Here is a 27,043-nt window from a genome sequence, read left to right as displayed (position 1 = left end):
TGTATTTCCTGTGTAGTTATCTGGTTAGTTAGTCTATGTTATATTGGTAGTGTATGACTTGTATTGTATTATTCTTTTGCAAGTATAACATTCATATAAGGCGTTAGACCCTAAGCCCGGCATTTGTGTATTTCTTATGGTGTTAAGTATTCTCAGGTCTGTCGGAGACGCTCGAACAGCTTTAAGTTAATAAGGTTACATTGTGTTGCATCTACACCCCACTATTACACTAAGGTTTTTCCTGTATAATACATTGTTCATGGTTTACATGTAAAGGTTTAACATTGTGAGCGTCTGCGCCGCTGGTGATCTTCTCGTGGTCCCGAGCGTACGCTACGCTAAGCGATTGCTACGCAACGTGCATACCCTTACGGTACTCCAGACGTCAATAGCGTACAGTGTTCTTAGGCCTCTTAAAGGGTTTTAAGTAAGATAAATATTTAGCTTTATCAAAACCTTTTAGGGTAACATAAATCCATGCCACTACTAAAGCATTTCTTGTGGCGCAGGGGAAACATAAAATGCACTCTATGCAGCTAGTCCCATGTTCGAATCCAACCCGCTCAGCTTAACATCCATATTATTTATTTACTTTTAATGGGATCATTCTATCAATTCATTTTTACCTTTAATTTTTGTTAATATTATTTCTATATTTCATTATTTTAACCCCTGGAATAATTACATTGCTGTTTAAACAACAAAAAGAATTGAAGAAAAAATAAATATTAAACAGACAATTTAAGGATTCGAAGATTTAAATATTTAAAGATTTTAAAATTTAAAACAGGGAGGGGGGGAGGGAGGGGGGCCTTTTGGGAGAAGGAGGGGGGGAAAAATAAAAATAGAAAAAAATATATATATATAGAACCAAGAGAAAGTGTAAAAAGAGGATGGAGGAAGAAATCTGATGTTCATCATTACTAGTGGATTTTACTAAAGAACTTTAAAGGAACACACACAACAGGATTATACAGTTTCATCCTAAGAGGAAAGCTGTTTCCAAAATAGCTACTTCTAATAATTTTGTTTATTTATTAAACATACAATAAATGGATATTCAATAAATAATATATTAGGTAAATCAATAGATAAAATCTTCAGAGACTGCCAATGTTGTTCAGTTCGATGCTCTCATTCAGACCATCAGGTGTAAGGGTACCCAAAGAAAAAATCCAAAATGCCTCCCTTGTCAAGTAAAGGAGATTCAACTGAGGCAGCACAAGGGAACTCTCATCTGGGGACAACAACTGCAGGGAGAACACATATTTTCAGATGAACATGGGAGGGCAGAAGGCTGCCTAATACTGAAGCACCCCCAAACAACAAACCAAATGCAACAACTAGTACAAGCATTCCTGGGGGAAGGCCTGCAGCAGATGGATTTGCATATGGTGATGTCATCCAAGCAGTGGGTCAAAGTTGGCTTCAACCCTCGTCTGCATATGAAAAGAGAAAAGGGGCGTGCAGGGCATGGCGGCCTTTTGCGGCGCTTGGATGACCCCTAATTCACATTAAACACCTCCACCCTCCTTCGGTGTGGGGCTCATGTTGGCTATGCCCCAGCCCCTGAAGCATTCAAGCTGATTACTTGCAGCAGCTAGGCACTGTAATAGCTCCAGAGCTGCTCTGTAAGGCAACTAAAAGGGTGTGGGCCCTGCAGCACTACCTGTAGTTCGCATTGTGCGTTGGAAGGCACAAAGTAAGCAGACGGGAGAAGTCAAGATAGTGCGCAAGGGCATAGAAGGGAGTGGCTCAAGAAAAGAGAAGTGTAAACAGACAGCAAACTAGGCTGGAGAGAGACATGAGACAAAGAGATCTGAATTATACGAGAGCCGACCAGGGGAAACACAAATTATGCAGTCAAGTTTCCCACATTTGGGGATATCGCAGGAGCAGCACACCCAGAGTGCAATTGGTGAGCCTTGCCCTGGGAGAAGCACCTTCATGATCATAGTATCTCACCTAGCAGGTAAGTAGGAGTTGGGCTAGAGCTGGGGAGGGTCGCTGCTCGGGCACCCCCCTGTCAAGTGAAGGAGATCCAACTGAGGCAGCACAAGGGAACTCTCGAAAGAAGAACAAGGCTAGAGGAAGATCTGAGACAAAGAAATCTGACTTTTACCAGAGCTGACCAGAGGAAAGCACAAACACAGTCCCCCACTACCACAAATAATGCTGTCAAGTTTACCACATTTGGGGAAATAACAGGGGTCAGCATATCCAGAATGCAATGAATGAACCTCACCCTGGGAGAACAATCTTCATGACCATGGTATCTCCTATGCAAAATAAGTATGATTTGGGATAGGGCTGGAGAGGGCCGCTGCTCAGGCACATCTCTGTCAAGTAAAGGAGATTCAACTGAGGCAGCACAAGGGAACTCTCATCTGGGGACAACAACTGCAGGAGGTACACATATTTTCAGATGAACATGGGAGGGCAGAAGGCTGCCTAATACTGAAGCACCCCCAAACAACAAACCAAATGCAACAACTAGTGCAAGCATTCCTGGGGGAAGGCCTGCAGCAGATGGATTTGCATATGGTGATGTCATCCAAGCAGTGGGTCAAAGTTGGCTTCAACACTCATCTGCATATGAATAGAGAAGAGGGGCGTGCAGGGCATGGCGGCCTTTTGCGGCGCTTGGATGACCCCTAGTTCGCATTAAACACCCCCACCCTCCTTCGGTGTGGGGCTCATGTTTGCTATGCCCCAGCCCCTAAAGCATTCAAGCTGATTTCTTGCAGCAGCTGGGCACTGTAACAGCTCCAGAGCTGCTCTGTAAGGCAAGTAAAAGGGTGTGGGCACTACAGCACTACCTGTAGTTCGCATTGTGCGTTGGAAGGCACAAAGTAAGCAGACGGGAGAAGTCAGGATAGTGCGCAAGGGCATAGAAGGGAGCGGCTCAAGAAAAGAGAAGTGGAAACAGACAGCAAACTAGGCTGGAGAGAGACCTGAGACAAAGACATCTGAATTATATGAGAGCCGACCAGGGGAAACACAAATTATGCAGTCAAGTTTCCCACATTTGGGGAAATCACAGGGGCAGCACACCCAGAGTGCGATGGGTGAGCCTTGCCCTGGGAGAAGCACCTACATGATCATAGTATCTCACCTGGCAGGTAAGTAGGAGTTGGGCTAGAACTGGGGAGGGTCGCTGCTCGGGCACCCCCCTGTCAAGTGAAGGACATCCAACTGAGGCAGCACAAGGGAACTCTCGAAAGAAGAACAAGGCTAGAGGAAGATCTGAGACAAAGAAATCTGACTTTTACCAGAGCTGACCAGAGGAAAGCACAAACACAGCCCCCCACTACCACAAATAATGCAGTCGAGTTTCCAACATTTGGGGAAATCACAGGGGTCAGCATACCCAGAATGCAATGAATGAACCTCACCCTGGGAGAACAATCTTCATGACCATGGTATCTCCTATGCAAAATAAGTATGATTTGGGATAGGGCTGGGGAGGGCCGCTGCTCATGCACATCTCTGTCAAGTAAAGGCGATTCAACTGAGGCAGCACAAGGGAACTCTCATCTTGGGACAACAACTGCAGGGAGAACACATATTTTCAGATGAACATGGGAGGGCAGAAGGCTGCCTAATACTGAAGCACCCCCAAACAACAAACCAAATGCAACAACTAGTGCAAGCATTCCTGGGGAAGGCCTGCAGCAGATGGATTTGCATATGGTGATGTCATCCAAGCAGTGGGTCAAAGTTGGCTTCAACCCTCGTCTGCATATGAAAAGAAAAAAGGGATGTGCAGGGAATGGCGGCCTTTTGCGGCGCTTGGATGACCCCTAATTCGCATTAAACATCTCCACCCTCCTTCGGTGTGGGGCTCATGTTGGCTATGCCCCAGCCCCTGAAGCATTCAAGCTGATTTCTTGCAGCAGCTGGGCACTGTAACAGCTCCAGAGCTGCTCTGTAAAGCATGTAAAAGGGCGTGGGCCCTGCAGCACTACCTGTAATTTGCATTGTGCGTTGGAAGGCACAAAGTAAGCAGACAGGAGAGGTCAGAATAGTGCGCAAGGGCATAGAAGGGAGCGGCTCAAGAAAAGAGAAGTGGAAACAGACAGCAAACTAGGCTGGAGAGAGACCTGAGACAAAGAGATCTGAATTATACGAGAGCCGACCAGGGGAAACACAAATTATGCAGTCAAGTTTCCCACATTTGGGGAAATCACAGGGGCAGCACACCCAGAGTGCAATGGGTGAGCCTTGCTCTGGGAGAAGCACCTACATGATCATAGTATCTCACCTGGCAGGTAAGTAGGAGTTGGGCTAGAGCTGGGGAGGGTCGCTGCTCGGGCACCCCCCTGTCAAGTGAAGGAGATCCAACTGAGGCAGCACAAGGGAACTCTCGAAAGAAGAACAAGGCTAGAGGAAGATCTGAGACAAAGAAATCTGACTTTTACCAGAGCTGACCAGAGGAAAGCACAAACACAGTCCCCCACTACCACAAATAATGCCGTCAAGTTTCCCACATTTGGGGAAATCACAGGGGTCAGCATACCCAGAATGCAATGAATGAACCTCAACCTGGGAGAACAATCTTCATGACCATGGTATCTCCTATGCAAAATAAGTATGATTTGGGATAGAGCTGGGGAGGGCCGCTGCTCAGGCACATCTCTGTCAAGTAAAGAAGATTCAACTGAGGCAGCACAAGGGAACTCTCATCTGGGGACAACAACTGCAGGGAGAACACATATTTTCAGATGAACATGGGAGGGCAGAAGGCTGCCTAATACTGAAGCACCCCCAAACAACAAACCAAATGCAACAACTAGTGCAAGCATTCCTGGGGGAAGGCCTGCAGCAGATGGATTTGCATATGGTGATGTCATCCAAGCAGTGGGTCAAAGTTGGCTTCAACCCTCGTCTGCATATGAAAAGAAAAAAGGGATGTGCAGGGCATGGCGGCCTTTTGCGGCGCTTGGATGACCCCTAATTCACATTAAACACCTCCACCCTCCTTCGGTGTGGGGCTCATGTTGGCTATGCCCCAGCCCCTGAAGCATTCAAGCTGATTTCTTGCAGCAGCTGGGCACTGTAACAGCTCCAGAGCTGCTCTGTAAAGCATGTAAAAGGGTGTGGGCCCTGCAGCACTACCTGTAGTTTGCATTGACGTTGGAAGGCACAAAGTAAGCAGACAGGAGAGGTCATAATAGTGCGCAAGGGCATAGAAGGGAGCGGCTCAAGAAAAGAGAAGTGGAAACAGACAGCAAACTAGGCTGGAGAGAGACCTGAGACAAAGAGATCTGAATTATACGAGAGCCGACCAGGGGAAACACAAATTATGCAGTCAAGTTTTCCACATTTGGGGAAATCGCAAGAGCAGCACACCCAGAGTGCAATGGGTGAGCCTTGCCCTGGGAGAAGCACCTTCATGATCATAGTATCTCACCTGGCAGGTAAGTAGGAGTTGGGCTAGAGCTGGGTAGGGTCGCTGCTCGGGCACTTCCCTGTCAAGTGAAGGAGATCCAACTGAGTCAGCACAAGGGAACTCTCGAAAATAGAACAAGGCTAGAGGAAGATCTGAGACAAATAAATCTGACTTTTACCAGAGCTGACCAGAGGAAAGCACAAACACAGTCCCCCACTACCACAAATAATGAAGTCGAGTTTCCCACATTTGGGGAAATCACAGGGGTCAGCATACCCAGAATGCAATGAATGAACCTCACTCTGGGATAACAGTCTTCATTACCATGATATCTCCTATGCAAAATAAGTATGCTTTGGGATAGGGCTGGGGAGGGCCGCTGCTCAGGCACATCTCTGTCAAGTAAAGGAGATTCAACTGAGGCAGCACAAGGGAACTCTCATCTGGGGACAACAACTGCAGGGAGAACACATATTTTCAGATGAACATGGGAGGGCAGAAGGCTGCCTAATACTGAAGCACCCCCAAACAACAAACCAAATGCAACAACTAGTACAAGCATTCCTGGGGGAAGGTCTGCAGAAGACGGATTTGCATACAGTGATGTCATCCAAGCAGTGGGCCAAAGTTGGCTGGAACCCTCATCTGCATATGAAAAGAGAAAAGGGGTATGCAGGGAATGGCGGCCATTTGCGGCGCTTGGATGACCCTTAGTTCGCATTAAACACCCCCACCCTCCTTCGGTGTGGGGCTCATGTTGGCAATGCCCCAGCCCCTGAAGCATTCAAGCTGATTTCTTGCAGCAGCTTGGCACTGTAACAGCTCCAGAGCTGCTCTGTAATGCAAGTAAAAGTTTGTGGGCCCTGCAGCACTACCTGTAGTTTGCATTGTGCATTGGAAGGCACAAAGTAAGCAGACAGGAGGAGAAGTCAGGATAGTGCACAAGGGTATAGAAGGGAGGGGCTCAAAAAAAAAAGAAGTGGAAACAGACTGCAAACTAGGCTGGAGAGAGACCTGAGACAAAGAGATCTGAATTATATGAAAGCCGACCAGTGGAATCACAAATTATGCAGTCAAGTTTCCCACATTTGGGGAAATCACAGGGGCAGCACACCCAGAGTGCAATGGGTGAGCCTTGCCCTGGGAGAAGCACCTTCATGATCATAGTATCTCACCTGGCAGGTAAGTAGGAGTTGGGCTAGAGCTGGGGAGGGTCGCTGCTTGGGCACCCCCCTGTCAAGTAAAGGAGATCCAACTGAGGCAGCACAAGGGAACTCTCGAAAGAAGAACAAGGCTAGAGGAAGATCTGAGACAAAGAAATCTGACTTTTACCAGAGCTGACCAGAGGAAAGCACAAACACAGTCCCCCACTACCACAAATAATGCAGTCAAGTTTCCCACATTTGGGGAAATCACAGGGGTCAGCATACCCAGAATGCAATGAATGAACCTCACCCTGGGAGAGCAATCTTCATGACCATGGTATCTCCTATGCAAAATAAGTATGATTTGGGATAGGGCTGGGGAGGGCCGCTGCTCAGGCACATCTCTGTCAAGTAAAGAAGATTCAACTGAGGCAGCACAAGGGAACTCTCATCTGGGGACAACAACTGCAGGGAGAACACATATTTTCAGATGAACATGGGAGGGCAGAAGGCTGCCTAATACTGAAGCACCCCCAAACAACAAACCAAATGCAACAACTAGTGCAAGCATTCCTGGGGGAAGGCCTGCAGCAGATGGATTTGCATATGGTGATGTCATCCAAGCAGTGGGTCAAAGTTGGCTTCAACCCTCGTCTGCATATGAAAAGAGAAAAGGGGCGTGCAGGGCATGGCGGCCTTTTGCGGCGCTTGGATGACCCCTAGTTCGCATTAAACACCTCCACCCTCCTTCGGTGTGGGGCTCATGTTGGCTATGCCCCAGCCCCTGAAGCATTCAAGCTGATTTCTTGCAGAAGCTGGGCACTGTAACAGCTCCAGAGCTGCTCTGTATGGCAAGTAAAAGGGTGTGGGCCCTGCAGCACTACCTGTAGTTCGCATTGTGCGTTGGAAGGCACAAAGTAAGCAGATGGGAGAAGTCAGGATAGTGCGCAAGGGCATATAAGGGAGCGGCTCAAGAAAAGAGAAGTGGAAACAGACAGCAAACTAGGCTGGAGAGCTCTTCTGTCTATATTTTGCAAACCTGCTCTTGTCCTCTCCAGCTGCTCCATGTAGATTTGACGTCTGGAAAGGTGCATAACCCACTGACAAGCAGGCACACTCCTGCATGAGTTTTCTCTCTCACTAGCTGGATGATACACAATCATTTGCATGTGCTCCACCTCCGACACACCACCCACCCAACCACCCAGTGAACCGGAGCCACCCACAAGCCAACTGGCTCCGTGATTTAATTTGCACAGTGTAGTCATCCAGGCAGCATGTCCTTCTCAATGGAAGGATCTCTGTTTCCATGGAATCTTCCACATTGGAATGCTGCGGAACAAAAAGGATTTAAATATTCAGCTTGCTAGCATTCAATGTACCTGCGGCTTGGCTTTAGCACATTGGTCTTCATCCTGTGGCCCTCCAGCTGCTGTGAAACTACACATCCCAGCATGCCCTGCCACATTTTTGCTATTAAGGTATGCTAAAACTGAGGCAGGGCATGCTGGGATGTGTAGTTCCACAGCAGCTGGAGGGTCGCAGGTTGAAGACCCATGTTCTAGCATGCCTGTTCTATGATGCATGTACCGTGATGTCACAATCAGCTTGGAATGGGGTGTCTAGCAGGCATTTGCTGACAGACACTTGAGGGAGACACACATCAGGAGATGCAGCATATCGGAGGTCTTCGATGCCTTTCCAGCAAATGCACACCACCTGCTGCTGGTCTGGACACAAAACAATGCCCACAATCGAAGTCCCAAAATGCCCAACTACAGGATTCATGTAAGTAGTGAATTTAGGAATGAATTTAGAAGTAGGAAATTAAGTTAGTTCACAAGTACATTCAAATTCAGATCTAAAGTCTAGGTAGGCCTCACGTCCTGGCAGCCCCCAGCACTTAAAAATGCCTTGATTAGAGGTAGAGAATTAAATGTAGATAAAAAGTAGACACAAAATAAGACTCCACAGAGCAGTTATCAGGTGTCTTTATCAATTGTTGCATTTAAAAAATCAAGCAATTAGGGAACACAATGTTGCAACAATGTAACCCTATTTGCAAAATAGTACTAAATAAGTTTGTCGATGTAAGACATTTGCAAAGGCGCATCCAAAACACGCTGGAAAATGCAACTGAATCTGTTTTTGGAGGCTAGAATAGGAAATGTGCATCGGTCCTACAAGTACTGAAAGCTCTTCTACCATCTCCCTTTTCTGAAAAGCCATTTAATATATGATTCCCAGATAGGGGACATATCAGATATTGCCTTTCAAAAGCAGCAAATATCATACCACTTCTATTGCCATCAAAGATAAACATTGATTGTTTTCAGATATTGGATTGAAAAAGCAGTCTTTATTGACATAAAGAAGCAAAAAAACATACATAAACATTACACACATAAGTACTGTGTTGCAGCACAGATAAAACACAATACAAATGCTGTCGGTATAGTACAGTTCAAGAACTACAGCACAGGCCAGCCTACACTATAAATCATGAACTGCACTATACATTTAAACTATACAATAATACAACAGTTAATAAGGCTATGTGTGTGGAGTGTAAGAGGGTGAGGGAATCACAAGACCGAAGCTTTATTGTAACACAGTCACATATAAGGGGAGGGGCAATAAATAGAAAGGTATCCTTTACTATAGAATGTAGTCCAATCCGACCTCTGTGCTCTTCCACAACTGAAAAACGGATAGTGTTCCCAAGCATTCCATCCTGGAATATTTTTGGTCTTTCGCCAATGAAGAAAACAATCCCTCCCTCCAGCAGACCCTTCAACCACGATACAAGATTACAGCCAAAAGGCCGAGAAGCAACTACACTTGAGCTTAACAAAAATGGCTAAAACTTAGTGGAGGAAAGTGCAGTGCACCAAAACATAAGCTGACACAATCATGGAGAATGTGCCAGCATATATGCTCTTCTATCTATATTTTGAAAACCTGCTCTTGTCCCCTCCAGCTGCTCTATGTAGATTTGACGTCTGGCAAGGTGCATAACCCACTGACAAGCAGGCACACTCCTGCATGAGTTTTCTCTCTCACTAGCTGGATGATACACAATCATTTGCATGTGCTCCACCTCCGACACACCACCCACCCAACCACCCAGTCACCAGAGCCACCCACAAACCAACTGGCTCCGTGATTTAATTTGCACAGTGTAGTCATCCAGGCAGCATGTCCTTCTCAATGGAAGGATCTCTGGTTCCATGGAATCTTCCACATTGGAATGCTGCGGAACAAAAAGGATTTAAATATTCAGCTTGCTAGCATTCAATGTACCTGCGGCTTGGCTCTAGCACATGGGTCTTCATCCTGTGGCCCTCCAGCTGCTGTGAAACTACTCATCCCAGCATGCCCTGCCACAGTTTTGCTATTAAGGTATGCTAAAACTGAGGCAGGGCATGCTGGGATGTGTAGTTCCACAGCAGCTGGAGGGTCGCAGGTTGAAGACCCATGTTCTAGCATGCCTGTTCTATGATGCATGTACCGTGATGTCACAATCAGCTTGGAATGGGGTGTCTAGCAGGCATTTGCTGACAGACACTTGAGGGAGACACACATCAGGAGATGCAGCATATCGGAGGTCTTCGATGCCTTTCCAGCAAATGCACACCACCTGCTGCTGGTCTGGACACAAAACAATGCCCACAATCGAAGTCCCAAAATGCCCAACTACAGGATTCATGTAAGTAGTGAATTTAGGAATGAATTTAGAAGTAGGAAATTAAGTTAGTTCACAAGTACATTCAAATTCAGATCTAAAGTCTAGGTAGGCCTCACGTCCTGGCAGCCACCAGCATTTAAAAATGCCTTGATTAGAGGTAGAGAATTAAATGTAGATAAGAAGTAGACACAAAATAAGACTCCACAGAGCAGTTATCAGGTGTCTTTATCAATTGTTGCATTTAAAAAATCAAGCAATTAGGGAACACAATGTTGCAACAATGTAACCCTATTTGCAAAATAGTACTAAATAAGTTTGTCGATGTAAGACATTTGCAAAGGCGCATCCAAAACACGCTGGAAAATGCAACTGAATCTGTTTTTGAAGGCTAGAATAGGAAATGAGCATCGGTCCTACAAGTACTGAAAGCTCTTCTCCCATCTCCCTTTTCTGAAAAGCCATTTAATATATGGTTCCCAGATAGGGGACATATCAGATATTGCCTTTCAAAAGCAGCAAATATCATACCACTTCTATTGCCATCAAAGATAAACATTGATTGTTTTCAGATATTGGATTGAAAAAGCAGTCTTTATTGACATAAAGAAGCAAAAAAACATACATAAACATTACACACATAAGTACCGTGTTGCAGCACAGCCAAAACACAATACAAATGCTGTCGGTATAGTACAGTTCAAGAACTACAGCACAGGCCAGCCTACACTATAAATCATGAACTGCACTATACATTTAAACAATACAATAATACAACAGTTAATAAGGCTATGGGTGTGGAGTGTAAGAGGGTGAGGGAATCACAAGCCCGAAGCTTTATTGAAAGACAGACACATATAAAGGGAGGATTAATAAATACAAAGATATCCTTTACTATAGAATGTAGTCCAATCCGGTCTTTCAACTCTTCCACAACTGAAAAACGGATAGTGTTCCCAAGCCTTCCATCCTGGAATATCTTCAGTCTCTCGCCAATGAAGAAAACAATCCCTCCAGCAGACCCTTCAACCACGATACAAGATCACAGCAAAAAGGGCGAGAAGCCACTACACTTGCGTTTAACCAAAATGGCTAAAACTTAGTGAAGGAAAGTGCAGTGCACCAAAACATAAGCTGACACAATCATGGAGAATGCGCCAGCATATATGCTCTTCTATCTATATTTTGCAAACCTGCTCTTGTCCCCTCCAGCTGCTCCATGGAGATTTGACGCCTGGCAAGGTGCATAACCCACTGACAAGCAGGCACACTCCTGCATGAGTTTTCACTCTCACTAGCTGGATGATACACATTCATTTGCATGTGCTCCACCTCCGACACACCGCCCACCCAAATACCCAGTCACCAGAGCCACCCACAAGCCAACTGGCTCCGTGACTTAATTTGCACAGTGCAGTCATCCAGGCAGCATGTCCTTCTCAATGGAATAATCTCTGGTTCCATGGAATCTTCCACATTGGAATGCTGCGGAACAAAAAGGATTTAAACATTCAGCTTGCTAGCATTCAATGTACCTGCGGCTTGGCTCTAGCACATGGGTCTTCATCCTGTGGCCCTCCAGCTGCTGTGAAACTACACATCCCAGCATGCCCTGCCACAGTTTTGCTATTAAGGTATGCTAAAACTGAGGCAGGGCATGCTGGTATATGTAGTTCCACAGCAGCTGGAGGGTCGCAGGTTGAAGACCCATATTCTAGCATGCCTGTTCTATGATGCATGTTCCGTGATGTCACAATCAGCTTGGAATGGGGTGTCTAGCATGCATTTGCTGACAGCCACTTGAGGGAGACACACATCAGGAGATGCAGCATATCGGAGGTCTTCGATGCCTTTCCAGCAAATGCACACCACCAGCTGCTGGTCTGGACACAAAACAATGCCCACAATTGAAGGCTCAAAATGCCCAACTACAGGATTAATGTAAGTAGTGAATTTAGGAATGAATTTAGAAGTAGGAAATTAAGTTAGTTCACAAGTACATTCAAATTCAGATCTAAAGTCTAGGTAGGCCTCACGTCCTGGCAGCCCCCAGCATTTAAAAATGCCTTGATTAGAGGTAGGGAATTAAATGTAGATAAGAAGTAGACACAAAATAAGACTCCACAGAGCAATTATCAGGTGTCTTTATCAATTGTTGCATTTAAAAAAAATCAAGCAATTAGGGAACACAATGTTGCGACAATGTAACCCTATTTGCAAAATAGTACTAAATAAGTTTGTCGATGTAAGACATTTGCAAAGGCGCAAACAAAACACGCTGGAAAATGCAACTGAATCTGTTTTTGGAGGTTAGAATAGATGCAGGATCAAGTAGCTCAATGGGTAGGGTATTTGATTAGAATTCAACAGGTTATAGGTTTGAATCCTGGGTATGATAGTTTGAGGTGTTATTTAATAAAGTATGTTTATATATTAGTCACACATGGCTTACTTGTACAAATGGCATGTCACCAGTTAGTGCTGACTGCTGATATGCCATTTGCACAAACACGCCATGTGTGACTGTATATGCATTTAAGGAGGGCACCCCGGCAATACCACAAACCATTGAGTGTCAAGTATACTAGATATATCTTCATATCTCATGTGCTTTCTCTGAGAGCAATCTTGTTATGCCCCTTCCCCACAAGGCATGCGCCTTTTGTCCATATTGCAAAAATGGGGAGGGGGGGGCATATAATTATCTGTCACAGGGCACCAAAAAGTCTAGTTATGGCTCTGGTATGCATTATGTAATCTGGCAGACCATATCTCCAACACTGGCTGGTTGGAATAGAAATCCGGTTATCTATGTGAGCAAATGACCATCAACGATTTACTCTCAAACACTAGAAAATGGACAAAAATGGTCCCCTAAACAAATTGGTTAAATTTTGGGTTTAACTAATTTGTGTAATGACCATTTTTGACCACTTTTCTAGTGTTTGGGAGCAAATGGTTAATTGACATTTGCTCCTATACATTACCAGATTTTCATTCCATCCATCCAGACTGGATAGATAGCCTGACAGATAATTGTGTAGTGTACGCCCAGGATAACTGTCAGTTGTGCTTTCTTTTATGACGGCACATAAATGGGTGGGCAGATCCAGAGCAAGCACTGCCCACTCATGCATAGTTGTCAACTGATGTGAAGTTCCAGGGGGCAATCTCAGTTATAAAGAAAAGTATCTGGAAATTGTCCCTAGTTTAAAAAAAAAATAAAAAAAATTGATCAACTCCATTTATTTAGTATGATATCCCAGGTGATAGGATGCCGGCAGTCAGAACAACATACTTTATTAAATAACACATCTCAAACTACCATACCCAGGATTCAAACCTATAACCTGTTGAATTCTAATCAAACACCCTACCTATTGAGCTATTTGATCCTGCATAAAAATTGTGAACATTATATGAAGCTATTGGTACTTTGAAAAAAAAAGTATTACAACGCAGCAGATCCATGCAGTTTGCAGCCACACACTACATGTATCTGCTCAGCCACAATGCTGATTATTTCTTCACAAAGTACAAGGTGAGCTCCAAACAGAATTCTCTAGCTTAGAATTATGCCAAACCTAGAAGTCGGGCCCCCCACCCTGGGATCCCCCAGAGGGAGGCCTGCACCGTCATGCGGCAGGCTTGTCCGTTTTGGAAGCAGGCTGATGGGCAGCCCAGGCTTGCTTCAGTCTGGGCTTGGCAGGTCTGGAAGCATGAGCTTGCTTTGGGTATGCCTGACCTTGGGTACGCTTTACCTTGAGGATGAAAGGGCCAAGGGAAAGTACTTTTAGCCTTCTGCGTGGTAGGAGTCATACTAGGTAGGCAAGCTGTTTTAGCAGTAGCCAGATCAGCTACAATCTTATTGAGGTCTTCTCCAAAGAGAGTGTCTCCCTTGAAAGGAAGCACCTCCAGGGTTTTCTTGGAATCCATATCCACCGACCAGGATCTCAACCAGCTGTATAAAGTATTACCTTGGAACTGGCTCTCCACTCCCCATTATCTGGTTATCATGGCTTCCTCCGCCAGTGTCCAGACTCGCTTGCTGAAGCTCGGCCACTTCTTCCTAGCAGCAGGCTCCTGGATCACTGGGCAGCAGAGGTGCTTGGGAGCCGGAAGGGGGCGGAGCAATCAGGCAGGCAGTTGCAGTGCTGCCCAGCTATCTGTGGTGTGAGAAGAAGCAGGGGCACCCCACCGCTGGCAGTGCTGCAGCTAGCGGTGGTGGCAGCGGCGAGGCTGCTGGGCTGGGTCTTGAAAAAGGTGGAAAGAAGGGTGTTATGGCATGGAATGTACAAACTGCGAGACCCTGCTGGTAGCGCCTTTGTCTATTTAGTAGGAAGGGCACGTAACAGCCGGAGGGCAATGGAGGAAGCCCCTTTAGGGCTGGAGCCCGGCGGCAACTGACTCCGTTGTCTCTGGCAGTTCCGCCCCTGGACTAGAGGAATGGTCAAGAACATGGCAACATTTAATGCCAAAAAATGCAAAATCATACACGTCTCAAAAATACAAAGGCTAACTATAATATTAAGGGCATTATAATGGCAAGAGGAAAGCTATCTAAGTATTACTATTTCAGGTGAGCAATGTAACAAAGCAATAGGAAAGGCAAGTCAGATGCTTGTTTGCATAGGTAAAGAACCAGTAGCAGAAAAAAGTAATACAGGTTGAGTATCCCATATCCAAATATTCCGAAATACGGAATATTCCGAAATACGGACTTTTTTTAGTGAGACTGAGATAGTGAAACCTTTGTTTTTTGATGGCTCAGTGTACACAAACTTTGTTTAATACTCAAAGTTATTAAAAATATTGTATTAAATGAACTTCAGACTGTGTGTATAAGGTGTATATGACACATAAATGAATTCTGTGAATGTACACACACTTTGTTTAATGCACAAAGTTATAAAAAATATTGGCTAAAATGACCTTCAGGCTGTGTGTATATGGTATATATGAAACATAAATGCATTCTGTGCTTAGATTTAGGTCCCATCACCATAATATCTCGTTATGGTATGCAATTATTCCAAAATACAGAAAAATCCGATATCCAAAATTCCTCTGGTCCCAAGCATTTTGGATAAGGGATACTCAACCTGTAATGCCACTGTATAGGTCCTTGGTACAGCCACATTTAGAATCCTGTGTTCAGTTCCAGAAGCCATATCTCAAGCGCCTTGAGTCCTGTTGGAGAAAGAGCACTATATAAATAAATAGTATCAAAATTTGTTTCACGGCACCCCTAGGCCAAAGTTTTTTTTATTGAGAAATTCAGAAAAAAATATAAAATTAAGTAAATTGTGTTTATAGCATGTCATCCTCAGGTTCAGTTATGTTGTGAGGGAATGGTTTTGCCAATTTAATAAAGTATAAATAATTTTAATTGGTCCTGGACCACCAAACTATGCTACCAGTGCAAGAACCCCAGTTTGGAAACTACTGCCATAAAATAAACCTTTTTTGTTTTTTTTAAACTACATGTAATACACCTTAGATCTCAGTTCCTAAAAGGTTTTAAACCCTTGCATACAGTAAACTACACATATTTAAAAATCCTACACCGGGCACAAGTGCTCACGGGCCAATTTCATGGCAGTCTCGGATAGGAGGGCATTGTGGATTCACCAAGGGAATGCTGATGCTGACTCCAAGAAGCCTCTTCAAGATCGCAGGAGCAGAGTCCTCTGCTTCTGCCAAATCCACTGCATGACGCTGGGGCTCTCTTGCAGGAGCCCACACCAGTGGGGGGCACCAGGGGCGGAACTACTGGCAGGGCAGGCAGTGCATTGCACTGGGGCCCCGCCGCACTCAAGGGCCCACAGCCGCCGGCATTACAATGAGTCACAATGACTCATTGTATCATGCCGCAGCCGCACACCAGCGCTCCCGTCGGGTCTGCGTCCTGCGACTCCCGCCGCCCGCCCGCCCGTCGTAACGAACAGATCAGGCCAGGGCACTACGGGCAGCAGCCGCAGCACCAGACACGCTGCCGCCTCTGTAATACACGAAGAGGGAGGAGGGTCGCTTGGAGATGAGAGGAGCAGCGGCACGGGGGGGGGGGGAGGAGGAGGAGGGAGGTGAAGGAAGGAGCCGCAGCAGCGCTTTGTTACTGGTGGAGGCGCTGCTGCTGCTGCCCCTCTGCTTCACTATAGGCTGTCTACCGAGAACAGCCTATAGTGAAGCAGAGGGGCAGCAGCAGCAGCGCCTCCACCAATAACACAGCGCTGCTGCGGCTCCCTCCTCTACCTCCCTCCTCCTCCTTCTCTACTGCCCGGGAATCGTCAAGCTGCACGAGGAGCCTGAGCCAGCGGAGAGGGTAAGTATAATTCTTCTTTCTTTCTTTCTTTCTTTCTTTCTTTCTTTCTTTCTTTCTTTCTTTCTTTCTTTCTTTCTTTCTTCTCTTTCTTTCTTGGGACTGCCTGCCGCTATGTGTAAAAAGGGGGAATCTGCCTGCCGCTATGTGTAAAAAGGGGGAATCTGCCTGCCGCTATGTGTAAAAAGGGGGAATCTGCCTGCCGCTATGTGTAAAAAGGGGGAATCCGCCTGCAGCTATGTGTAAAAGGGGGGAATCTGCCTGCCGCAATGTGTTAAAAGGGAGAATCTGCCTGCAGCTATGTGTAAAAAGGGGGACTGCCTGCCGCAATGTGTAAAAAGGGGGAATCTGCCTGCCGCTATGTGTAAAAAGGGGGAATCTGCCTGCAGCTATGTGTAAAAAGGGGGACTGCCTGCCGCAATGTGTAAAAAGGGGGAATCTGCCTGCCGCAATGTGTAAAAAGGGGGAAGCTGCTTGCCGCAATGTGTAAAAAGGGGGAATCTGCTTGCCGCAATGTGTAACAAGGGGGAATCTGCCTGCCGTAATGTGTAACAAGGGGGATGCTGTCTGCCGTAATGTGTAACAAGGGCACGCTGTCTGCCAAAATGTGTAACAAGGGCAAGCTGTCTGCTGTAATGTGTAACAAGGGCAAGCTGTCTGCTGTAATGTGTAAAAAGTGTACGATGTCTGCCATTATGTGTAACAAGGGCAGGCTGACTGCTGTTATGTGAAAAAAGTGTACGCTGTCTGCCGCTATGTTTAACAAGGGCAGGCTGTCTGCCGTTATGTGAAAAAAATGTACGCTGTCTGCCGCTATGTGTAACAAGGGCACGCTGTCTGCCGTTGTGTAAAAAAGGGGGATGCTGTCTGCCGTAATGTGTAAAAAGGGGACGCTGTCTGCTGTAATGTGTAAAAAGAGGACGCTGTCCGCCGTAAGGTGTAAAAGGGTCTCTACCTGGTGTAGTGGTGCTACTGTGGGGCGTAATTTGAATAATGGAGACTACTGTGCACCGTTTTATGAATTGGTATTATTTTGTGGCCACACCCCTTAACCACGAAGCCACGCCACTATGTTTTTTTGCACGCGCCTACGGCGCGCACTGCCCCTGTTTTGCATGCAGGGGTGGGGCTCCAATGCCGTTTCTTGCACACACTGCTAAAATGTCTAGTTACGGCACTGTTGCTAGGTATCCACTTCCCTGAGCAGGCCCCCCTCACCAGATCCTCTCCAGGGGTGAGGGGGTGGACTTGGATGGGATGGGATGGAGGGGGGCCCAAGCCATTTTGTCGCACATGGGCCCACTGCTCGCTAGTTCCGCCACTGGGGGGCACGTCTAAAACTCTTCAGTCAGTTCTGGATTCATTCGGACCTGGACTCGTGGGTTTTACAAATAGTGTCCCAAGGGTACAAACTGGGGTTTCAAGAAGTTCCCCCTCACCGATTGTTCAAATCAGCCTTAGTCAGCAGGGAGAAGGTTTTTATTCAAGCCTCTTCGTGGTCCCGAAGCCGGACGGCTCAGTCAGACCAATCTTAAATCTGAAATCCCTTAATTTCTACCTAAAGAAATTAAATTTCAAGATGGAATCTCTCAGGGTAGTGATCTCCAGTCCGGGGGATAAAGGAGATTTCATGGTTTTGGTAGACATAAAGGATGCCTACTTACATGTTCCCATTTAGCCACTGCATCAAGCTACCTGAGGTTTGCAATTCATGATTGTCATTACCAATTTCAGACGTTGCCGTTTGGTCTGTCCACGGCTCCGAGGATTTTCACCAGGGTGATGGCGGAAATGATGGTTCTCCTTCGCAAGCAAGGAGTCACAATTATCCCGTACTTGGATGATCTCCTGATAAAGGCGAGATCCAGGGACCAGTTGGTGCAAAACATTGCACTCTCCCTGACAGTTCTTCAACAACATGGTTGGCTCCTAAACTTGCCAAAATCGCAGTTGGTCCTAATGACGCGGTTGTTGCTTTTGGGAGTGATACTGGACACAGAAGAGGTTTTCTTCTAGTGGAATGGCTCTGGAGATCCAGAGTCTGGTCAAACAAATTCTGAAACCAGCAAGAGTGTTAATCCATCAATGCATTCGGTTGCTGGGGAAGATGGTTGCGGCCTACGAGGCCATTCAGTTTGGCAGGCTCCATGCCAGAGTGTTCCAGTGGGACCTGTTGGACAAGTGGTCCGGATCCCACCTACACATGCACCGGAGGATAATCCTGTCTTCCAAGACCAGAATCTCACTCCATTGGTGGCTGCACAGTTCTCACCACCTAGAGGGGCGATGGTTTGGGATCCAGGACGGGATCCTAGGGACCACGGATGCAACCCTCCGAGGCTGGGGAGCAGTCACACAGGGGGAAAACATCCAAGGAAGATGGTCAAGTCAGGAAAGTTGTCTCCACATAAATGTTCTGGAGTTAAGGGCCATTTAATAACTGCAGACACAGTACGCACTGGGACGGGTGCCCAGCATCCTCTACGGACTAAGAGAAAAGGATTTACCAGTAGGTATTAAAATCCTATTTTCTCTAAAGTCCTAGAGGATGCTGGGGACTCCGTAAGGACCATGGGGATAGATGGGCTCCGCAGGAGACATGGGCACTTTAAGAAAGACTTTAGTTCTGGGTGTGCACTGGCTCCTCCCTCTATGCCCCTCCTCCAGATCTCAGTTTGATACTGTGCCCAGTGGAGACTGGGTGCTTTTCAGGAGCTCTCCTGAGCTTTCTGACAGAAAGTATTTTGTTAGGTTTTTAATTTTCAGGGAGCACTGCTGGCAACAGACTCCCTCATCGAGGGACTGAGGGGAGAGAAGCAGCCCTACTCTCTGAGTTGCAAGGTCCTGCTTCTTAGGCTACTGGACACCATTAGCTCCAGAGGGATTGGTACGCAGGATCTCACCCTCGCCGTCCGTCCCAGAGCCGCGCCTCCGTCCCCCTCGCAGAGCCGGAAGATAGAAGCCGGGTGAGTATGAGAAGAAAAGAAGACTTCAGAGGCGGCAGAAAAACTTCATGATCTTCACTGAGGTAAAACACAGCACTGCAGCTGTGTGCCTTTGCTCCCATACACCTCACATACTCCGGTCACTGTATGGGTGCAGGGCGCAGGGGGGGCGCCCTGGGCAGCAATATAAACCTCTTTCGCAAAAATATAACATATATACAGCTGGGCACTGTATATATGTATGAGCCCCCACCAATTTTACAGTTTAAGCGGGACAGAAGCCCGCCTCCGAGGGGGCGGGGCTTCTCCCTCAGCACTCACCAGCGCCATTTTTTCTCCACAGCACCGCTGAGAGGAAGCTCCCCGGACTCTACCCTGCTTATACCATGTTAGACAAGAGGGTTGAAAAGAGGGGGGGGCACATAATTCGCAAATTACATACAGCAGCACTACTGGGCAAACATTAAGTTACTGTTTTATTCCTGGGTTATATAGCGCTGGGGTGTGTGCTGGCATACTCCCTCTCTGTCTCTCCAAAGGGCCTTGTGGGAAAACTGTCTTCAGAAAAAGCATTCCCTGTGTGTGTGGTGTGTCGGTACACGTGTGTCGACATGTCTGAGGAAGAAGGCTATATTAGAGAGGAGCGGGAGCAAATGAATGTGGTGTCTCCGCCGACAGCTGATTGGATGGATATGTGGAATGTTTTAAATGCTAGTGTAAACTCATTGCACAAAAGATTAGACAAGGCAGAAGCTTTGGGACAGTCAGGGTCTCAACCCATGCCTGATCCTATGTTGCAGGGACTGTCATGGTCTCATAAGCGCCCACTATACCAGTTTGTTGACACAGATACCGACACGGATTCTGACTCCAGTGTCGATTACGATGATGCAAAGTTACAGCCAAAATTGGCAAAATCCATTCGATTTATGATTATGGCAATAAAAGATGTTTTGCACATCACAGAGTAACCCCCTGTCGCTGACAAGAGGGTACATATGTACAAGGGAAAGAAGCCTGAGGTAACCTTTCCCCCCTCACACGAGCTGAACGAGTTATGTGAAAAAGCTTGGAAATCTCCAGATAAAAGACTGCAGATTTCCAAAAGGATTCTTATGGCGTATCCTTTCCCATCAACGGATAGGTTACGATGGGAATCCTCCCGTGGATAACACGCTTATCCAAGAAGGTAGCCCTCCCGTCCCAGGATACGGCTACCCTCAAAGAGTGTGCTGACCGCAAACAGGAGATTACCCTAATGTGAAAACAAGGTGATATCTAATTAGCACACAGGTAAGGAATTAAGAAAACCTTTATTTAAGGGTGAAGATGTTTCTCACAAAATCGTTGCCCCAATGCATCATTGAAATTCAAGCTGGAAAGATGATTTTAATATATCACTTGTACATTTTGTATTGCTCTTCTGGTGACAATGTAGTTTGTTTTTGTCAATTACCATTTTAATAATAGGGTAAAGAAAATTAAGTGGATTTTTTAAAGAAAACAATACTTTCAATATACTATTAAAACAAATTAAAATGGTAAAAGTTATTGTACTTTAAGTAAAAATAAAAGAGCTAAAATATCAATCCCAGTTTTGGATTACTTTAATTAACAAAAAAAAATGCATATAGCAGAGGATAGTTTCAATCTGCCTACCGCTGGGTTATGGGCCCAGCATGCTTCCATTGCTGTACTCTGCTGCACATGTAAGTGCAAGAGATCCTGAAGCACTCACTCATCATGGGAAAGTACCAATGTGTTTCTTCGTTGGTTGATGGAAGAAACATCTTACAAAAACTCTCCAGATTATTGACTTTTTAAAGTTTTTCTAGGAAACGTTTTAGATGAATGCTTATTTGCCTTTGTCAGTATGGACTTTTGCAAAGTGTCTCTGTGGCGCAATCAGTTAGTGTGCACGGCTATTAACCAAAAGGTTGGTGGTTCAATCCCACCCAGGGACGTAATTGACCTTGTTATCAGATTTTGGTGATCTTTAAGTAGACAAGTCAAAATTTCAAACCCCCTGTTCTGGTGTAGGGTACCTGGCCTTCTCTGATGTAATCAGAGTTAGATTTGATTCAGTGATTTTATAAAAACAGCTAGGAAGCACAATTTAGCAAGTGGGTTGCAGAGAAAAAGAAATATGCTGGCAAAAAAAATCCAATTGAGTGATTAAACAGCTCTTAATTTTCTGGCTTTATTTTTATGCTAACAAATTTGTTCTCTGAAAAGTGTCCACAAAGCCAAGTCTCTGATTAACACCTTTGTAAGGATGGTTTTTAACCTATTACTAAATTAAACTTGCTTCATTGGAAAGGCAGCAAGATGCATCCTCATTTCAATGTCTACTGAAATAATACAGGTTGACACCAGGAAACATTAACGCCACTGCATCCTTGCTGCTTTCTCATGTGGAAGTCTGTTTAATGTGAAAACAAGGTGATATCTAATTAGCACACAGGTAAGGAATTAAGAAAATCTTTATTTAAGGGTGAAAATGTTTCTCACAAAATCGTTGCCCCAATGCATCATTGAAATTCAAGCTGGAAAGATGATTTTAATATATCACTTGTACATTTTGTATTGCTCTTCTGGTGACAATGTAGTTTGTTTTTGTCAATTACCATTTTAATAATAGGGTAAAGAAAATTAAGTGGATTTTTAAAAGAAAACAATACTTTCAATATAGTATTAAAACAAATTAAAATGGTAAAAGTTATTGTACTTTAATGAAAAATAAAAGAGTAAAAATATCAATCCCAGTTTTGGATTACTTTAATTAACAAAAAAAATGCATATAGCAGAGGATATTTTTAATCTGCCTACCTCTGGGTTATGGGCCCAGCATGCTTCCATTGCAGTACTCTGCTGCACATGTAAGTGCAAGAGATCCTGAAGCACTCACTCATCATGGGAAAGTACCAATGTGTTTCTTCGTTGGTGGATGGAAGAAACATCTTACAAAAACTCTCCAGATTATTGACTTTTTAAAGTTTTTCTAGGAAACGTTTTAGATGAATGCTTATTAGCCTTTGTCAGTATGTACTTTTGCAAAGTGTCTCTGTGGCGCAATCAGTTAGTGTGTACGGCTATAAACCAAAAGGTTGGTGGTTCAATCCCACCCAGGGACGTAATTGACATTGTTATCAGATTTTGGTGATCTTTAAGTAGACAAGTCAAAATTTCAAACCCCCTCTTATGGTGTAGGGTACCTGGCCTTCTCTGATGTAATCAGAGTTAGATTTGATTCAGTGATTTTATAAAAACAGCTAGGAAGCACAATTTAGCAGTGGGTTGCAGAGAAAAAGAAATATGCTGGCAAAAAAAATCTAATTGAGTGATTCAACAGCTCTTAATTTTCTGGCTTTATTTTTATGCTAACAAATTTGTTCTCTGAAAAGTGTCCACAAAGCCAAGTCTCTGATTAACACATTTGTAGGGATGGTTTTTCACCTATTACTAAATTAAACTTGCTTCATTGGAAAGGCAGCAAGATGCATCCTCATTTCAATGTCTACTGAAATAATACAGGTTGACACAAGGAAACATTAACGCCACTGCATCCTTGCTGCTTTCTCATGTAGAAGTCTGTTTAATGTGAAAACAAGGTGATATCTAATTAGCACACAGGTAAGGAATTAAGAAAATCTTTATTTAAGGGTGAAGATGTTTCTCACAAAATCGTTGCCCCAATGCATCATTGAAATTCAAGCTGGAAAGATGATTTTAATATATCACTTGTACATTTTGTATTGCTCTTCTGGTGACAATGTAGTTTGTTTTTGTCAATTACCCTTTTAATAATAGGGTAAAGAAAATTAAGTGGATTTTTTAAAGAAAACTATACTGTCAATATACTATTCAAACAAATTAAAATGGTAAAAGTTATTGTACTTTAAGTAAAAATAAAAGAGCAAAAATATCAATCCCAGTTTTGATTACTTAAATTAAAAAAAAATGCATAGAGCAAAGGATAGTTTCAATCTGCCTACCTCTGGGTTAGGGGCCCAGCATGCTTCCATTGCAGTACTCTGCTGCACATGTAAGTGCAAGAGATCCTGAAGCACTCAGTCATCATGGGAAAGTACCAATGTGTTTCTTCGTTGGTTGATGGAAGAAACATCTTACAAAAACTCTCCAGATTATTGACTTTTTAAAGTTTTTCTAGGAAACGTTCTAGATGTATGCTTATTAGCCTTTGTCAGTATGTACTTTTTACAAAGTGTCTCTGTGGCGCAATCGGTTAGTGTGTCTGGCTACTAACCAAAAGGTTGGTGGTTCAATCCCACCCAGGGACGTAATTGACCTTGTTATCAGATTTTGGTGATCTTTAAGTAGACAAGTCAAAATTTCAAACCCCTTGTTATGGTGTAGGGTACCTGGCCTTCTCTGATGTAATCAGAGTTAGATTTGATTCAGTGATTTTATAAAAACAGCTAGGAAGCACAATTTAGCAGTGGGTTGCAGAGAAAAAGAAATATGCTGGCAAAAAAATTCCAATTGAGTGATTAAACAGCTCTTCATTTTCTGGCTTTATTTTTATGCTAACAAATTTGTTCTCTGAAAAGTGTCCACAAAGCCAAGTCTCTGATTAACACCTTTGTAGGGATGGTTTTTCACCTATTACTAAATTAAACTTGCTTCATTGGAAAGGCAGCAAGATGCATCCTCATTTCAATTTCTACTGAAATAATACTGGTTGATACCAGGAAACATTAACGCCACTGCATCCTTGCTGCTTTCTCATGTGGAAGTCTGTTTAATGTGAAAACAAGGTGATATCTAATTAGCACACAGGTAAGGAATTAAGAAAATCTTTATTTAAGGGTGAAGATGTTTCTCACAAAATCGTTGCCCCAATGCATCATTGAAATTAAAGCTGGAAAGATGATTTTAATATATCACTTGTACATTTTGTATTGCTCTTCTGGTGACAATGTAGTTTGTTTTTGTCAATTACCCTTTTAATAATAGGGTAAAGAAAATTAAGTGGATTTTTTAAAGAAAACTATACTGTCAATATACTATTAAAACAAATTAAAATGGTAAAAGTTATTGTACTTTAAGTAAAAATAAAAGAGCCAAAATATCAATCCCAGTTTTGGATTACTTTAATTAACAAAAAAAAAATGCATATAGCAGAGGATAGTTTCAATCTGCCTACCGCTGGGTTATGGGCCCAGCATGCTTCCATTGCTGTACTCTGCTGCACATGTAAGTGCAAGAGATCCTGAAGCACTCACTCATCATGGGAAAGTACCAATGTGTTTCTTCATTGGTTGATGGAAGAAACATCTTACAAAAACTCTCCAGATTATTGACTTTTTAAAGTTTTTCTAGGAAACGTTTTAGATGAATGCTTATTAGCCTTTGTCAGTATGGACTTTTGCAAAGTGTCTCTGTGGCGCAATCAGTTAGTGTGCACGGCTATTAACCAAAAGGTTGGTGGTTCAATCCCACCCAGGGACGTAATTGACCTTGTTATCAGATTTTGGTGATCTTTAAGTAGACAAGTCAAAATTTCAAACCCCCTGTTCTGGTGTAGGGTACCTGGCCTTCTCTGATGTAATCAGAGTTAGATTTGATTCAGTGATTTTATAAAAACAGCTAGGAAGCACAATTTAGCAGTGGGTTGCAGAGAAAAAGAAATATGCTGGCAAAAAAATCCAATTGAGTGATTAAACAGCTCTTAATTTTCTGGCTTTATTTTTATGCTAACAAATTTGTTCTCTGAAAAGTGTCCACAAAGCCAAGTCTCTGATTAACACCTTTGTAGGGATGGTTTTTCACCTATTACTAAACTAAATTTGCTTCATTGGAAAGGCAGCAAGATGCATCCTCATTTCAATGTCTACTGAAATAATACGGGTTGACACCAGGAAACATTAACGCCACTGCATCCTTGCTGCGTTCTCATGTGGAAGTCTGTTTAATGTGAAAACAAGGTGATATCTAATTAGCACACAGGTAAGGAATTAAGAAAATCTTTATTTAAGGGTGAAGATGTTTCTCACAAAATCGTTGCCCCAATGCATCATTGAAATTCAAGCTGGAAAGATGATTTTAATATATCACTTGTACATTTTGTATTGCTCTTCTGGTGACAATGTAGTTTGTTTTTGTCAATTACCCTTTTAATAATAGGGTAAAGAAAATTAAGTGGATTTTTTAAAGAAAACTATACTGTCAATATACTATTAAAACAAATTAAAATGGTAAAAGTTATTGTACTTTAAGTAAAAATAAAAGAGCAAAAATATCAATCCCAGTTTTGATTACTTAAATTAAAAAAAAAAATGCATAGAGCAAAGGATAGTTTCAATCTGCCTACCTCTGGGTTAGGGGCCCAGCATGCTTCCATTGCAGTACTCTGCTGCACATGTAAGTGCAAGAGATCCTGAAGCACTCAGTCATCATGGGAAAGTACCAATGTGTTTCTTCGTTGGTTGATGGAAGAAACATCTTACAAAAACTCTCAAGATTATTGACTTTTTAAAGTTTTTCTAGGAAACGTTCTAGATGTATGCTTATTAGCCTTTGTCAGTATGTACTTTTTACAAAGTGTCTCTGTGGCGCAATCGGTTAGTGTGTCTGGCTACTAACCAAAAGGTTGGTGGTTCAATCCCACCCAGGGACGTAATTGACCTTGTTATCAGATTTTGGTGATCTTTAAGTAGACAAGTCAAAATTTCAAACCCCCTCTTATGGTGTAGGGTACCTGGCCTTCTCTGATGTAATCAGATTTAGATTTGATTCAGTGATTTTATAAAAACAGCTAGGAAGCACAATTTAGCAGTGGGTTGCAGAGAAAAAGAAATATGCTGGCAAAAAAATCCAATTGAGTGATTAAACAGCTCTTCATTTTCTGGCTTTATTTTTATGCTAACAAATTTGTTCTCTGAAAAGTGTCCACAAAGCCAAGTCTCTGATTAACACCTTTGTAAGGATGGTTTTTCACCTATTACTAAATTAAACTTGCTTCATTGGAAAGGCAGCAAGATGCATCCTCATTTCAATGTCTACTGAAATAATACAGGTTGACACCAGGAAACATTAACGCCCCTGCATCCTTGCTGCTTTCTCATGTGGAAGTCTGTTTAATGTGAAAACAAGGTGATATCTAATTAGCACACAGGTAAGGAATTAAGAAAATCTTTATTTAAGGGTGAAAATGTTTCTCACAAAATCGTTGCCCCAATGCATCATTGAAATTCAAGCTGGAAAGATGATTTTAATATATCACTTGTACATTTTGTATTGCTCTTCTGGTGACAATGTAGTTTGTTTTTGTCAATAACCATTTTAATAATAGGGTAAAGAAAATTAAGTGGATTTTTGAAAGAAAACAATACTATCAATATACTATTAAAACAAATTAAAATGGTAGAAGTTATTGTACTGTAAGTAAAAATAAAAGAGCCAACATATCAATCCCAGTTTTGGATTACTTTAATTAACAAAAAAAAATGCATATAGCAGAGGATAGTTTCAATCTGCCTACCTCTGGGTTATGTGCCCAGCATGCTTCCATTGCTGTACTCTGCTGCACATGTA

At 43.7% G+C, this 27,043-nt stretch overlaps 11 non-coding genes and 1 pseudogene across 11 annotated transcripts; 2 read left to right on the top strand and 10 right to left on the bottom strand.

The window, feature by feature from the left end:
- Positions 1-1,817: 1,817 nt before the first annotated feature.
- LOC134986473 (U1 spliceosomal RNA) lies at positions 1,818-1,980 on the bottom strand. The gene has a single exon (XR_010192344.1). It is a non-coding gene; the product is annotated as a U1 spliceosomal RNA (small nuclear RNA).
- A 152-nt stretch (positions 1,981-2,132) lies between these two features.
- On the bottom strand, positions 2,133-2,296 carry LOC134986367 (U1 spliceosomal RNA). The gene has a single exon (XR_010192260.1). It is a non-coding gene; the product is annotated as a U1 spliceosomal RNA (small nuclear RNA).
- Positions 2,297-2,988: 692 nt separating this feature from the next.
- On the bottom strand, positions 2,989-3,130 carry LOC134986462 (U1 spliceosomal RNA; annotated as a pseudogene).
- A 152-nt stretch (positions 3,131-3,282) lies between these two features.
- On the bottom strand, positions 3,283-3,446 carry LOC134986353 (U1 spliceosomal RNA). The gene has a single exon (XR_010192247.1). It is a non-coding gene; the product is annotated as a U1 spliceosomal RNA (small nuclear RNA).
- Positions 3,447-4,116: 670 nt separating this feature from the next.
- On the bottom strand, positions 4,117-4,279 carry LOC134986454 (U1 spliceosomal RNA). The gene has a single exon (XR_010192329.1). It is a non-coding gene; the product is annotated as a U1 spliceosomal RNA (small nuclear RNA).
- A 152-nt stretch (positions 4,280-4,431) lies between these two features.
- LOC134986382 (U1 spliceosomal RNA) lies at positions 4,432-4,595 on the bottom strand. Its single transcript, XR_010192274.1, has one exon. It is a non-coding gene; the product is annotated as a U1 spliceosomal RNA (small nuclear RNA).
- Positions 4,596-5,265: 670 nt separating this feature from the next.
- On the bottom strand, positions 5,266-5,428 carry LOC134986417 (U1 spliceosomal RNA). Its single transcript, XR_010192302.1, has one exon. It is a non-coding gene; the product is annotated as a U1 spliceosomal RNA (small nuclear RNA).
- A 152-nt stretch (positions 5,429-5,580) lies between these two features.
- Positions 5,581-5,744, bottom strand: LOC134986402 (U1 spliceosomal RNA). The gene has a single exon (XR_010192289.1). It is a non-coding gene; the product is annotated as a U1 spliceosomal RNA (small nuclear RNA).
- Positions 5,745-6,419: 675 nt separating this feature from the next.
- On the bottom strand, positions 6,420-6,582 carry LOC134986412 (U1 spliceosomal RNA). The gene has a single exon (XR_010192298.1). It is a non-coding gene; the product is annotated as a U1 spliceosomal RNA (small nuclear RNA).
- A 152-nt stretch (positions 6,583-6,734) lies between these two features.
- Positions 6,735-6,898, bottom strand: LOC134986352 (U1 spliceosomal RNA). The gene has a single exon (XR_010192246.1). It is a non-coding gene; the product is annotated as a U1 spliceosomal RNA (small nuclear RNA).
- A 16,815-nt stretch (positions 6,899-23,713) lies between these two features.
- Positions 23,714-23,787, top strand: TRNAS-ACU (transfer RNA serine (anticodon ACU)). The gene has a single exon. It is a non-coding gene; the product is annotated as a tRNA-Ser (tRNA).
- A 2,265-nt stretch (positions 23,788-26,052) lies between these two features.
- TRNAS-ACU (transfer RNA serine (anticodon ACU)) lies at positions 26,053-26,126 on the top strand. Its single transcript has one exon. It is a non-coding gene; the product is annotated as a tRNA-Ser (tRNA).
- Positions 26,127-27,043: the final 917 nt, after the last annotated feature.

This window comes from Pseudophryne corroboree, assembly GCF_028390025.1.
Source record: "Pseudophryne corroboree isolate aPseCor3 chromosome 7 unlocalized genomic scaffold, aPseCor3.hap2 SUPER_7_unloc_3, whole genome shotgun sequence".
Taxonomy (NCBI): Eukaryota; Metazoa; Chordata; class Amphibia; order Anura; family Myobatrachidae; genus Pseudophryne; species Pseudophryne corroboree.
The sequence above is the reverse complement of the archived record's forward strand: the minus strand, read 5'-3'. Positions and strand labels throughout refer to the sequence as shown.